The following is a 15,314-nucleotide window of genomic DNA, read 5'->3' as shown; positions in this document are numbered from 1 at the left end:
TGTATTAAACACCATAAAAAGAAAGCCCACCTTCACAGACGTCCATAAAGCTGGATTTTACTGCCATTAATTTGCACTATTAAGTAAAAAATTTCCAATCAGAACAGCATGTCATGTTATAATACCGAGATCTGTGGTTATACTGCCACTGATTATTGTTTAAGCAGTGTAAAAATTAGTTTTTGGAAAACAGCCTTATAGCATTGCTACAAGTTCTGTTTACAGATGAGGGAAACAAGAACAGAGGACATTTTCAAAACAAAATTGGCACCAGTTGAAAGATCTAAGCCAATTCTCACATTTTTGGTTTTTTCCTTTGTTTTGTTTTTTATCCTGAAAAAAAAAAAAAAAAAAAAAAAGACTGAGTAGCATAACAATACAGCAAAAGAATAATATTTTGGATGGCTACTATTTTCCATTTAAATTATTCCCATGGCAGTATGGTTGTAAACATAAACAAACAAAAGATTGCTTTGATTGACAAAGGCCTGTACACCTGAGAACTATATTAACCATAAAAATATGAAACACTTCTAAAAAGGCATTACATGAATCTGTGTAATGCTGGTTATAGAATTTATTTTTCTAATAATCCATCTGAAAAGGAAAGGTTCTAGTCTACTCTCCCTGGGAGAGCCATGGAATAGGATATAGTGGCTTGGAAACCACTTAGAAGTGAAAATAATGGAAATTTCCAAGTCAAGAGATCTTGCTGTTGTTTTTATTGTAATTTTTATTAAACTTGTTCTTTGAGGATTTCATAGACGTGCATAGTGAACTCTGATCACTCTCACTTCTTATCCTCCCCTCTTCCTCTTCCACCACTGACACGTCTCCTCTCCCCGACCCCTTTTCTCATAGTCATGTGTTTTGTCCTGTGGTGTAATCAACTGACTGTAACTAGGGCCAGATGCCTGTGTGACCATGGGTTTAGAACTATCCTTTTGAAAATGGTGGATTCCCATTGGCCGCTCAACCGATGCCAATGCCTGTCTGTGCTTTGCCCAGAAGAGGAGTGACCAATAATTTAGCAGAGAGGGCAGGGCCCTGTGCATTCTTCCCCAGCCTACAACTGACTAATTACAGACTCAGTCTTGCAGACATAAGAGAGAGGACTGAGATCCTGGTTTAAGATACTGAATGATGAAGCAGAGTGCAGGTGATAAAAAAGAACCAACTTTCCCAAATGACGGGGAGCAAAAAGCACCAACAAAAGCCTTGTGTGGGAAGGGACACTCTCCATTACAGGACCAGAGCTCTAAAGGCATGCCAGCAACTTGAATTTACTTTGAAATGCTAAAATTGGATTGACTAATTTACTTTAAAACGAAAGGGTTGGAGGTGTTTGCCTTCATCACAGAATAAATCAAGGTCAGAGTCTCAAAAAGAGATTGGGTCATTACTTAACATGTCCACTGTTGATTGAAATGGTAGAAATGGACGTTTACAAGTGTCCTGTTCCAGGCTTATCACAGAGAAATTTAGGAGCTTCTTTCAAATTGATTGCATCTTTTATTTAACACATCTTCTCAATGTGTACAGAGCATCTATTTTTTTTTTTCAAATAAACACTCTTTAGATATGTTACTAGTACAGGGCGCCAAATATATGTGTTTATTAGTGTATTACTTAATATCTCTGCTGAGAATGTATAGCCTTACAGATTCGGTCAAAGATGGACTTAAGAAATCGTTACGATGGGACTGGAGGGATGGCTCAGTGGATAAGAGGGCTTCTTGCTTTCACAGAAGACCTGGGTTCAACTCCCAGCACCCACATGACAGTTCACAGCCATCTGTAACTCCAGTTCCAGAGGTCATGGCACCCACCCCTGACCTCTGCAGGATGTTGGCTTGTGCATGGTCCACAGGCATGCATGTAGACAAAACACATAAAATAAAATATATATATATATATATATATATATATATATATATATATATATATATTTTAAAGAAATGGTTGTGAAAACAGAAGATTAAGAACTTATTCCCAGAGTTTAGTCCTTTTAATAAGTATAGGAAGTTTGTCATCTTAGAGATGATTTCAAGATTAAAAACAAACAAACAAACAAATGAAAGTAATGCATAGACTAATGCACCTCATTTTGAGCAGAGCTGTGTTTCTTACGTGCCAGTAGGATGACACATCTTAGCAAGAGGCCTACACTGAATTAGGAGGACTCTCCATGTAGCACAGAGTATACTTTACTAATGAAAATACAAAGAGTAGAATGTTAGGTGTGAATATTCACAATTGCATTTGTTGTCCTGGGGGAAAGATTTGTCTTCTCAATTCTGAGGTTAAATTAGGATAGAGAATGTGTGCGTTGGAAGGCAGCCTGTTTCTCTGTTCTGATGTTTTACTGCTTTGGGTATGGCTCATTGCCATTGTGCTCTAGTAAAAATTACCATTTGACGGACTGCTGGGAGAGCAAGCAGGGCGTGGGCGTGTGAGGAGTGTGGGCGAGTCCCTACAAATGTGAAAAGAGTGGTTCTGTCCTTGTGTTTGGGAGCATTAAGTCTGTGGAAGCTTTAGGGCTGAGAATATTTCTTGAGAAGGGGAAAGCAGATCTAATTCCCTTTCCTCTGAGACTTCTGTCCAGGTTTGAGAGCATCATCTTGGAAGCTACGATGGAGTATCAGAAGATCTCAGATGCCTTACACAAGTGGAGGCCGGGGGTTGCGGGGGCGGGGCAGCCGCCGGTAGGAGTGGAACATGTTTTCCCAAGTCTGTGTGCCAGGGTCTTCTGCCCTCTTATTAAGCACCGTGACCCCTGACTGAGGAGAGTGACAACTTGTGTCCCTTTTCTATAGAGTCTGAATAGATAGATCTACAAAGGAAAATTGTATATATGTTTTCCTTTTCCTATTTTTGTAGTCTCTTCCACAGAGACAGTGGCTGGAATTTGGAGCTGACTGAGAGCAGCTTAGCTGCATTATCTTGTTGAAGTGAAAAATTAAAAATTGTTAATTACAGTAAGTCAGGTTCAAAATAATTTGTAGCAAAAAAGAGATCAGTACAAATTTTAAATAGAATATGACATATATTATAAATATCACAGAACATTTGGTAAACTGTGTTTTATTAACTACACAAAATAAATCTATAGCTATAGCCCTGACTTCAACTACATGGTCTTTGTTGGGTTCTTAAATAATGCTGAAACTAAGATTCTATGTATGAAAATCCATTTAAAAGAAAATTCAAGCTTTCCTCAAGGATGGCTTATTTCTTAAAATTACTAATAGTTAAAATGTTTGGTAATTTCATATCAATTATGAAAGTGATGTCAAGTTTTAAGAGATCTTTTACCATGTATTTCATGTATGACCTAAATGATTTCAGAGCATTTGCAGGGTGTGAGGGGTGGGGATGGGGGTTAGTGAGTAGTGTTATATATCTCTCCAATTTGTAGATGCTTTGTCATCGAAGTCCTTCTGTGTGTCACAACATAAATTTTAGATTGTCTCCATTAGTGTCAATATGCTGTGTCAAATCAGGAAAAAAAAAAGCTGTCTTCAATGTGTTAACTTGATTATCATCCTCTCTCTCTCTCTCTCTCTCTCTCTCTCTCTCTCTCTCTCTCTCTCTCTCGCTCAATTCAATTGTCAAGCTTTCTGAGAGCCAATTTACCATTTCTTCTTAAACCATCTCTCTCTCTCTCTCAATGAATTGACTCCTTTGAGATCATCTGAAAAAGTAAATTGACTACAATTTTCTTCTCGGTATGAGACTATTTTTATTGATTCAATTCATTCAGCTTTCTCACAATTCCATAGTCTAATAACATTCAAAATTTCACCTAAGTGATTTTTTTCAATTTCTTTAATAAATAAACTTAAGGGTAAAGAGGTATTGTCCAGACACATCTGTATTGGGTTCATTAATTCCCTACCCATATTACTGAAAGATTTAAAACATCTATCCAGTTCAACTATGCCATCTGCTTTGATCTGCTGGGTTTTTCTGAGATTGAAGGAGCAGATTGACAGGATGCCATCTCGGAGGCTCTGATGATGCTACAGTCTCCTCTGTGCCTTTCCTTTTTCTCCAACTCCTCCCAAGATATGTGCAATATACACACACCTGTACCACTTGCCCTTATTGTACACTTCATTCCCTCTACATTTATTTTTATTGCACACATCACCCTCTAAAATATTGCTTCTTTTGTTCCTTTCTCTCTCCCCATATTAGTATCCAAGCCCCATGGAGACAGCTCTGTGACTTTCTGGGTCAGACATACAAACCAGCACTTAAAAATGGCAGAAGTTTATTCCTTCTGGATTGGGGAGGCCAGAACTTCAAAATCAAATTGTCAGTCAACCTGGTTCCTTCAAGAGGCTCTGAGGGATAATTGGCTACGAACCTTTCTCAGGATGGCTTCTAGAGGCTCCTGACACCTGCAGGCATCCCTTGGCATAAGGCTGCGTAACTCTAGTCTCGGCATTTGTCCTCACGTAGCCGTCCTCTGCCCGTGCCTTTGCATCTTGTCCTGCTCTGTTCTTCAAAAGGCATTCTTAGAGAACCATAAGTCATTGGATTTGAGGGCAACCTAAACCAGAATGATGTCATCTAGAGATCCTTACCTTAATCACATTTGCAAAGAACCTTGCTACCAATAGGGCTTCCTTCTTCCTCCGTTCTGTGTGATCTACATTTCAACACACCACAGAAGACACAGCTTCCTGTTGGGCTCACTGCTGTATCCCTAGCACCTAGAACAGAGCCCGGAAGGTAGGTAGTACTGAATAAACACTTGCTGAATAAATATACTGAGGGCCTACAACATGCCAGATGCCGCCTACGTAGAGTGCTGCATCTCAACTCATCTGTAAAACGATTCACTTTCTTTTTCTATTTGCATACAAGTTCTAAGGATAGAAAATGTTATCTCTTGTAGAGTTTATGCATTTTGGATTTCTTAAGATAATACAGCACATGTGACTAGTGATGCACAAATGATAGATCCATGAATGGGCAGCAGACTCATTTGGAATCGCTAGTAATTTGATTACACCTCTACACATGCATCCTATTTTTCCTTCCTTGAAGGGTGAGGCATCTTCATAGAAGACACAGTCTTATCAAGGAGTGGCATTGTGGTCTTCAAAAAAAAACCCTTCTGGTTGTGTACACAGGTGTGAAAGGCATGCATAAATAAAAGTCCCACTTCAAAACACTAGCATCAAGCTTTAAAAATGAAATTTGTTGTAAGCATAATTGACCTGTACTTTTAGAAGTTTGTTTTTATGACTTGAACTTAAAAAATGACAGACCGGCAAAACGAAAATCAGGGGGGAAGAGAGGCTGGAAACTCTCACCAATCGCTTATATTTTCTTATGAGAATGTCTGTTAGAAATGCCATTGGCTCTAATTTCCTCTTGTAAATTCTTACTTTTTATGAAGCATAACCTGAATTACCTGTGTCCTTATAGGATCTCTGTAAATCAGGAAAGCTGTCCAGGCTCTCTATTGTGAAACGCAGGCAGCATTGGGAGAACAGCGCCATTTCTTTGCTATGTTGTATTCATTTGCCATTTAGTCACTTAATTAGACAACAAACTTTGAGCTGGAAAGCATGCTTAAGGCAACGGTTTTACTCATATATTCAGAATCAAATGTAGCCTCATAGCATCTTGAAAAATAAATCTCTCTGGGCAAGAAGTAGAATATGTTTTGTAACATTTAAAACCAGCAGCATGATAACTTTTATTTTTATTTTTTTGTAAAATTGAATATTTAATTAAAATAGTATGTAGTGTAAAGAAATGCTATAATAAATACGTATTAGAAACACAGAAAAGTATATGTAAAGGAAAGTGATAATCCTATTGTTTATATCAGCAGCAGCCAGTTCGTCTCGTAGATTTGTAGTCATAGGAAGCTGCCTGCTCTCAAGGGGCTATAGACTATGTCAGGTAGAAAATTTACATTCTCAAAAGGTGACACTTTTGCTACTGTCATAGCCTTATTTTAACTCTGCCTCATAATCCCAGGAATGGCTTTTAGATGCTTATTTTGGTATGGGCATCATTGTTTTTAGGGAAAGAAGCATCATTTATAGTGTCAGATTGGTTTTAATTTCTGGATATCTGAAGATGTTGTGCAAACGTTGTGTTGTTTTCATAATAAAGATTTACAAAAGTAAAATTAACATTTAGAATGTACTCTTTTAGCTCTTCTTTCTCTCTCTATATATATGTATGTCATATATGTACACATATATATCATATAAATACATATACATGTACATATATATATATACATATATATATATATATATATATATATATATATATATATATATATATATATATATCTTAGTTTGGGTCATAAGATTGGAGCAGTTGAATTTATTTGTGCTGGTCCTCTAGTTCTTGTCTTAGATTCTAGGGGAGAAAAACAAGCTACAAGGTCCTAATAAAAATATCTGAACATATGCTTAGGGGCTGAAGAGATGGCTTAGTGGTGAGTAATATTTGTTGTTTCTGCAGAGGACCTAGATTTGCTTCCTAAAATTCACATGGTGGCTCACAAACATCTGTAACTACAGTTTCAGGGGATCTAATACTCTCTTCTGATTTCTATGAGCTCCAGGCAAACACACACACAACACACACACACACACACACACACACACACACGATTCACATACATATATACACGTAGGCAAAACACTCATATACATAAAATAAATATGTAAAAAGAGACATACTTAAAATCATAATAAATAAGCATACACTATTATTAGTGTCTGTCCCTTGTCAGTGACAAATACAGAACGCATCAAATTCCCCAAAATCTCAGGCTGGCAAGAAACTCTTGGTTGCATCCAGGTCATAAGCACAAAGACACCACCTTGGCTTTGTTTCTTTGTAAAATCTGTATCAGTTATTGATTGTCTTATTTTTCACTCTAATGTTTCAAGGTGCTTTAATATCATTATTTGTGGAAACCTAAAATCATGCCTTGGGAGGAGCATTCAGAGAACAGACATTCCTTTAGTAATGGGCGGCCTTGTAGGACTTGTTTCCAAGTGACCTGACATCAGCAGCAGTCCTGCAATGGTGAAGGTTGTTTACTATGATGAAAAATGTGATGGTTGCTTAGCTCCACCTAGACCCCGAACCCCGTCATTTCTCATTTGAACCCTACTTCATTTCACAGTATGCCCTGCTCTCTTGGACCCACTTCACGTGTTGTTTTAACTTTTCCTTCCATACTGTTGTCCAACACAGACTCTAGTCAATGGGCTTTCTCTGCGAAGGTCCGAAGTCATACCGTTCCCTGGTAAAGCCAAGCACTTAATTCTTTCTTCAAGAAAACCTATCGGAGGACTGGGTCAGGGAGGAAGTGTCACACATCACAAAAGAAACTTAGACAGGAGAATTATTTTTTTAAAGGCATTTTAGTTATTCCTTTTAAGAAGTAGCAGCAGACCTGGGCGCGGTAGCGCATGCCTGTAATCTCAGCACTCAGGGAGGCAGACGAAGGCGGGTCTCTGTGAGTTCACGGCTAGCCTGCTCTACAAAGCGAGTCCAGGACAGACAAGGCCACACAGAGAAACCTTGTCATGACAAAACAAACAAATGTGTCAGCTGGTCTGCTATAGGACGCGCTTGCCACTTGGAAGTAAATTTCCTGATGGAGAAGAGAGATCTGACCAGGAAGCATAGCCAAGGCAGGAGAGAGTGATGGTGTTGATGAAGGTAGTTCCTTTTTTTTTTTTTTTTTTTTAACTAAGCTGGCAAAGACTGGCTGTGCTAGAGAGACGTTGTGCGAAAGAGCCTGCTACAGAGAGCGGCTATGAGTATTGCTGTGGTGAAAAGGAACGGGGCGAGAATATTAAACAGGGGCGTCCCTCGCAGCTATAATGAGTGGAGTCCTTATGCTTGGATGAAGAAAACAGAGTGATCTTGACCCTGTGAGCTGAAAGCCGAGAAAGCCTCTGTCCAATTTTTGTGATCTCCCCTGGGATTCCCTCCGTATTTTGAGCTGAGCAATGGACTTGGATGGTGGCATGTTCCTGCGAGTTGGCAGACACTCAGTGAACAGAATGACTGATTTGCTACTTGGGCTGCATATGCCAATTGAATTGCCAAGTAGGCATTGCCTCGGGGAAATACCAGCTCCAATAGAAAAGATCTCTAGTTAGAGAGACTAGGAATGCATCAGTGTCAACTATTATTGTACATAGTTTTTTTTTTTTTTAATTTATATTGGTGACCAAAAAATTTAAACAATGGAACTGTGTGATAGGATGCAATTCTTTGACCCTGGATCCCCTGTTTCCAGGTTCCCTCTGCCTGGCAGGCATAACCACCTTCGTTAATTTCTAATACAAATTTATAATGTGTACATAAACAACCACAGAGCTGCATTTAGCTGTTACTTTCCTTGATGATTTTCCATTAGGAAATCAGTTTAAATGTAATAATTATAATTGCCTCAGTGTTTTTTTCCCCATTTCTGTACATCATCAGTTATAAATGTGATAAGAGTCTTGGGGGAAGGTGTTAATATTTCTGTTGTAATCTTAAAAGTGTTGTTATAATTTTGAAAACTTATTTATTTACATAAGACATGTTCATTGCAGAACATTTATATAGGCATTTAGAAGCATGAGATGATTCTAATGTAACACTCACCAAACCATCATCAGTATTTTGTACTTGTTACCTGTGATTTGTGCCTCACATTTTAAAAGAATTGTGTAATAACATCACTTTAGATGTCATGTTGTTGGTAACTTAGTGTTCTCTCTGAATATTCTTATAGAGTTGATATTGTGAATACTTCAGGAAAATTTTTTTAACAATTCAGATTATCAACTTAGGAAAGCTTTCTAAATTCTGTGAGTGTTGTGAAAATATTTTACACATCTCTGACTCACCTTGGAAAAATTCTTGAAAGAAGGCTTACTGAATCAAGGAATGAATTCTAATATTAGTGTAAAACCATGTGATGACTTCCAGGTATATAATTACTCACAGAAACTTTCAGGTAAACAGTTTATAGAGTGACTACACAGTCCAGGCACTATTTTGTACCTCTCCCGTGTTTACAAAGGATTCATTTAAAGATGACAGTAATAATAATAATAATGATAATAATAATAATAATAATAATAATAATTCAATAGTTAATTTATTATTATAACTGATTATGTAGTAATATAATTAATAGTTATTGTTTAATATTTAATAATAATAATTAATGGTTAATTGTTGGTGTTCTTACTGTTATTATTATCCAAGGATAACTGAAGTATTATTCAGTGTATAAGCCAAGAAGAAAAGGGCTTGAAGTACCTATGTGACATTCTTCAGATCTTTTTTTGTAAGTGTTCTTTTACATGGCACTGTAGTAATATTGTAACAGAGGAGAGCCTTCAGGGTGGTGCCCTCTTGCAGCTGGGCCCTGGGAATGAAAGTGAATTCCTAATGCGCTGGTGCCCGCCAGCTCTTGTATGCAGCTCTTAGAACCACAGCCACTTTGGATTTGTAAGTCATCCCTGTTTCCCACCCCCCCCCCCCCCCCGCCCCCCACCCCAACCTTCAAATCTGATCCCTCACCTAAACCCAGTTTTCCATGGTGACTGCAGTTCAGGCAGCTGCCAAATTTTAGCGGAGAAATTCTGACCCAGACATTTGGCTTCTTGTTCTAAAATACCTTTGGGTTAGAGGGGTCAGGCTTTAAGTACAATCCTTGTGTTTTTCACTTAAGATTTGTTTTAGCTGTGTTTGTTTGTGCATATGCAACCACTCTTGAATATGTACGGGTAGTTGGGAAGCCAGAAGAGAGTGTAGAGTCAGCTGGACCTCGAGCTGCAGACACTTCTGAGCCATGTAATGTGTGTTCTGGGACTGATGTGGAGGAGTGCCTTGAGTGAATGTAGCAGTTATCAATAAAGCGCTGTTTGGCCAATCAGCTGAGCAGAAGAACAGGAAGTGGAAGGCGGGGCTTCCAGATGAGGAGGCGGAGGAGGAGCAGGGAGCTGGCAGTTGAGAGTACACCACAGTTGGTGGAGAGAAGCTGCCCTTGGAGGATTAGATTGTCAAGTGCCTGGCATATAGTAGGTTATGAGGATTAGAGTAGTTTATTAGTAGATTAGTAGTAGTTTAGATTCTGCCCAGCGTAGTGCTTGCAGCTTTGAATTACATTTCAGTCTCATTGTGTCAGTTATTGGCTTCCTAGGCCTTACGGATACAATAACTGCAACAGACTAAAGTTCTGCAAGGATGATGGTTCATCCCCCTCTTAATGATGAACTATCCCTCCACCCCCGAATGTCTAGATAACAATCCTAAACAACCCTTTTAAGGGACGTTAACATCACTCATGAAATTATAGTTTTTACTGAATTTCATATGTCTCCTAGTGATGTCAGAAGCGACACCCATAAAGTCTCGTCAACATGACTGCCCAAACATGCGCTGAACAGGCCAACACTGGTGGCCATGCCAAAATGGATGGTGAAAAGCTCCGTTAGGTCAACCCTGCACAAAGAACGATAGGCCACGAAGGAACACTGTGAGCTGGAGAGGTGCTTTTTTTCAGGGAAGAGGGCCCCCACTAATTGTCTAGTGCCAAGTGGCCAGCCCCGGAAACATACATACAAGTAACAGTATGTGGACTGAACAGGCTATATTTAGGAATATATAGGTATGACCATATACACATGTGCATACAGTGACAATTAGTGAAAAAGAGATCAGCTGTGAATTTGAAGGAGAATGGAGAGCAATATATGGGAGGGTTTGAAGTGAGGGAAATGGATGGAGAAATGTTGTATAATATAATATAAACTAATATGGCATAATATAGCCTCAGGAATGAAATACTTGGATGGATAGACGGGGTGTATAATATAACCTCAGGAATGAAATACTTGGATGAGTAGACAGGGTAGGAAGGGAATGCTGACTTTTTAACCGTCGTTTATACAAATGCATTCTGTGAGATGTACATGTTCACTGACTCCTAATACTCTTGTAAGCAATAGAAATATTTAGATCAGCACTGTGTTTCATCAGCCTGCATAATCTCTTGCCAAGAATAGATTGAGAACTGAAGAGATACCAATAAATGTGGATTCCCTACATTTACTGAAGAAAATATTCTGAAGTATTAGGGATTACTTTTATAATTGATTTAGTGCTTAGTTTTATTTCCAGTTTTACCAAGTGAGTTTCAATGAGGGATTTAGTTGGCCCCAATAAAGTTGTTACTCTTTCCATGTAGAAAAAAATGAATATGCTTAAAATGATAGTTTAATGCCTCATTTTCATGACTTCAAAACTCTAAAGAATAAAGAACACAGATATTTAACAAATAAGTATTTTGATGTGTAATTAGCAAATTATCATTTTTACTTCCAGTATTTCTCATCTGACTGACTAGGACAAACTTTTAGGTCTATTATTCTCTTTTAAAAATTAGACTTCTTAAAACCTAAACATTTGCACGTAGGCAACTAGAACAAATACCATGTGAGAGTTGATGATAGGCCACCAGCGTTTGTGTGATGGCTATTTTGAGGTAGGTTGGCTTAGAACACAATGAAACAGTAAGGGCTGAACCCCTCTAAGGAGATGGAACTTGCCATGGATAGCCTTTCTTATGCAGTGTTGAACAATCCGAGATGACTATCAAGTCATTCCAAAAACAGGGCGTTAAAACAATGCTAATCTGGGTGTGGTGGCTCACACCTTTAGGCAGAGGCAGGTGGATCACTGTGAGTTTGAGGCCAACTTGGTCTATAAAGCGAGTCTAGGACAGCCAAGGCTACACAGAGAAACCCTGTCTTGAAAAACCAAACAACAGCAACAACAATGCTAATATTACATTACTGTTCATAGTCAGGACATTGGCAGGGTTAAGACAAGTGGCTGGTCTTTGCTCTAGGTCTGAGTTACCTAGACCGTCTTCCACCCAGGCATCCGGTGTTTGATTCTGGCTGCAGGCTGTGCTTGGTTTTCTGCCCCCTGATCGCTCTCCCTGCAGAGGGTTTGAGCTTCCCCATAGCATGGTGGTTGGGATCCAGGAAAAACATCCTTACAGAGTGAAGTCCCTGCAGTAACTGCCTTCTTCCTGTACTGCCTTGACCGCATAGGACATCACTTTAACCACGCCTCACCAGTTAGGTAACCACAAGCCTCCTGTAAGATCTGAGAGGCAAGGATCTGTGAAAAGAAGGCCAACCGCTGGGTGGGCTAAGCCGCCTGTATCTGTGTATTCATCTTCGAAAAGTGCGAACAGTTGTGGAGGATGGGCGATGCTCATATAGGGCATGGAACAAAACCTGAGCTTAGATCCAGATGTCGTGGTAAGAGAGGAGGAATGCAAGAGATATGGTGGCACAAGCCTTTAATCCCAGCGCTTGGGAGGCAGAGACAGGTGGATCACTGGGAGTTCCAGGCCAGCCTGGTCTACAAAGTTAGTCCAGGACAGCCAAGGCTACACAGGGAAACCCTGTCTCGAAAAACAAAACAAAGTTGTTTAGATTCTATATACCCAGAAAGGAAAGCAGAGGATTCCTGTATTCAGAGGGCGCGGGGGTGGGGTGGGGTGGGGGTGGGGGAGGGGTAGGGCGTGGGGATGTGGGGGGGAGAGGGAGGAACAGACATATTTAAACAAGAAAAATATGAAGTTTTGCTGTGGGTATGTAAAGCAAAAATGGTTTAGCTAGCTTCTTACAAATTTTAGAGAAACAAATATCCTGCTGCATCGTCGAGTTGGGTTTATACTTGGGAAAGATGCAGTAACTTATTAAATGTGGCCTCTGGTTAGACAAAGGGAAATAGAAGAGGCCTCCTAAATCTAGGTTACATCTGCTTTCGGGACAATTTAATAATGAATGTGGCCGTTGTGGCCTGAGGTTTCATGACTTGCAAGTGAGTGCAAAGCCTCTTTTAGCCCCTGATGACATTTCATTGGCAGGATCTGCTGTCAGAAATTAGGTAACACCATGTATCCTTCACAGAGCCAAATCTGCTCACTTAAGGAAAATGACTTCATTATGAGCTTATATTTATTCCCAACGCTTTTGCTTGGAAAAAATGGTCTTTTCTTTCTGAAATGATGGTGGTGCTGGTGTTTTCGGTTTTTAAGTGGCCGTACTTGGAGAACTGCAAAGTTTCTACTTAACATCCTGCAGGCTTCAACACTTGATGGTCCCTTAACTGGCAAAGGGCTTTGTTATAAAATACTTCGGTCCCTTTGCATTAGATAATGTTTATTTGCCTTGAGTATAAAAGGATAGCATAAGTTTATTGGGATACACAGAAAATCACACTTTTTTTTATTTCTTATGCCAAAGGATTATTACTGGGTTATTATTTCTTGCTAATATACAATGTAATATAACATAGCAGATTATCTTTTTGGGAAAGTTTGTTTGTTTTTCAAGATAGGGTTTCTCTATGTAGCCTTGGCTGTCCTGGACTCATTTTGTAGACCAGGCTGGCCTCGAACTCATAGAGATCTGCCCGCCTCTGTCTCCCCAAGTGCTGGGATTACAGGCATGCAACACCAAAACCTGGCTGGAAAAGTTGTTTTTTAATGTTTAGAGAAACATATATATACTTTGAGTTAGCATATTGTGAAAACTGAAACAGAAAATTAGGCCACAAAAGAGTAAGTTAAAAAAAGAAAAAAAAAATCTGTTTACAGTGTCTCTCAGCTTAACTGGGGAATTTGGTGAGCCCCTCATGTGGTACTTTTAAAAAACAACCAGAAAAATCTATTAGAAATACACACACACACACACACACACAGAGAGAGAGAGAGAGAGAGAGAGAGAGAGAGAGAGAGAGAGAGGTGCTCAAGTATAAATTATTTGCCATTCTCTAGGTGAATGATCATTGTGATGGCTAGTTTTATGTCAACTTTACACATCTATAGTTATTTGAGAAAGACTCCCAATTAAGAAAATGTCTCCATATGATTGTCCCATAGGAAAGCCTGTGGTGCATTTTCTTAATAAGTTATTGATGCCATCACTATGGATGATGCCAATTCTGGGCTGGTGGTCCTGCTACTTACTGTAAGGAAGCAGGCTGAGCAAGCCAAGGCAAGTAAGTCAGTAAGTAGCACCCCTCCATGGCCTCTGCATCAGGCCCCATCTCCAGAATGCTGACCTGTTTGAGTTCTTGCCTTCTCCTTCCCAAAGTTCTTCATGGCCACTGTGTTTTTATCACAGCAATAGAAACTAAGATAATCATGCATTACTTAATTAAGCATGCTTTACTTCCATTTAAGAGGGAAATGAGAAGACGTATATAAGCTATAAGTAGGTGAAAATATTGAAGCCCAACAGCAGATTATACCTCTTCAAGGCTACTAAGTATTGCACATCTAATTAGGATTAAAACCCATATAATGAATCTCTACTCAATATTCTTTCATTTATGCTAAGCCATCTAATTAATTTTCAGCTGGTTATATATTTCCCTGCGTTGTTAACTTTCTTTCATGAGTGTATTGGTTTCCTAAAGAAATCACAGGCATAGTTAGTGACACCATGAAACCCAAGTCCTAGAGAAAGGTTTTGCAATTGTAGGGGCTCAGCGTTCATTTGTTTTGTTTGTTTGTTCTGTTTTGTTTATTAATTTAACCTCTTTACAGCCTGTTCCCAGCCACCCTCTTCCTCTCCTCCCAGTTCCACCCTCATGTCCCTCTTCAACTCCCCCTTCTTCTCAGAGAAAGGGAGGACCCCACGGAGTACCAATCTACCCTGGCACCTCAAGTCATAGCCAGACTAAGTGCATCCTTTCCCACTGGGGCAGGACAAGGAGCCTAGCTAAAGGGAAGGGATTCACTCAGAGGCTCAGCATTCATTTGTTAATTATAAGCTTTTTCTGCTTCACAGGAGACCACCGGAAATTGTGATTCATCTCTTTTTTCCCCCCTTTCCCTTTTAGAAGTTTAGTATATAAGAACAGTAAGCCATGGCAAGTCTTTGGAACAAAATTAGAATTGCATAGTGCACAAGTACTGCCCCCTCCCTCTGAAATTCCCCAGAGAGGAGCAGGCAATTTTATACTACATTTCTGTAATATAAAGAAAATAATTTAATTCATCTCTGCTTCAGTTGTCGGGTATATATAGAATTTGTATTCAGCACCACTCAGTCACAAAAGAACGCCATACTAATTTAGCTCATTGTTGTGTAAATTCAGCCATAACCCAGGCCATAAAATGATCCCAAGAATATAACAAGTCCCCATAGGGAAAACCGGGTAGAGCATCTCAAGAGTAGGGACTATTTTTAGCTTTGGATAAAGGCTTTTACATCAAGGAGTTA

At 39.3% G+C, this 15,314-nt stretch overlaps 1 protein-coding gene across 5 annotated transcripts in view; it reads left to right on the top strand.

The window, feature by feature from the left end:
- Pde4d (phosphodiesterase 4D) overlaps positions 1–15,314 on the top strand; it is a 1,424,262-nt gene that overhangs the window by 538,510 nt on the left and 870,438 nt on the right. The gene's annotated exons all lie outside the window — the stretch shown is intronic.

The sequence above is a fragment of the Acomys russatus genome, chromosome 30 (assembly GCF_903995435.1).
Source record: "Acomys russatus chromosome 30, mAcoRus1.1, whole genome shotgun sequence".
NCBI classification, from domain to species: domain Eukaryota; kingdom Metazoa; phylum Chordata; class Mammalia; order Rodentia; family Muridae; genus Acomys; species Acomys russatus.
This window is presented reverse-complemented; position numbering and strand designations above follow the sequence as displayed.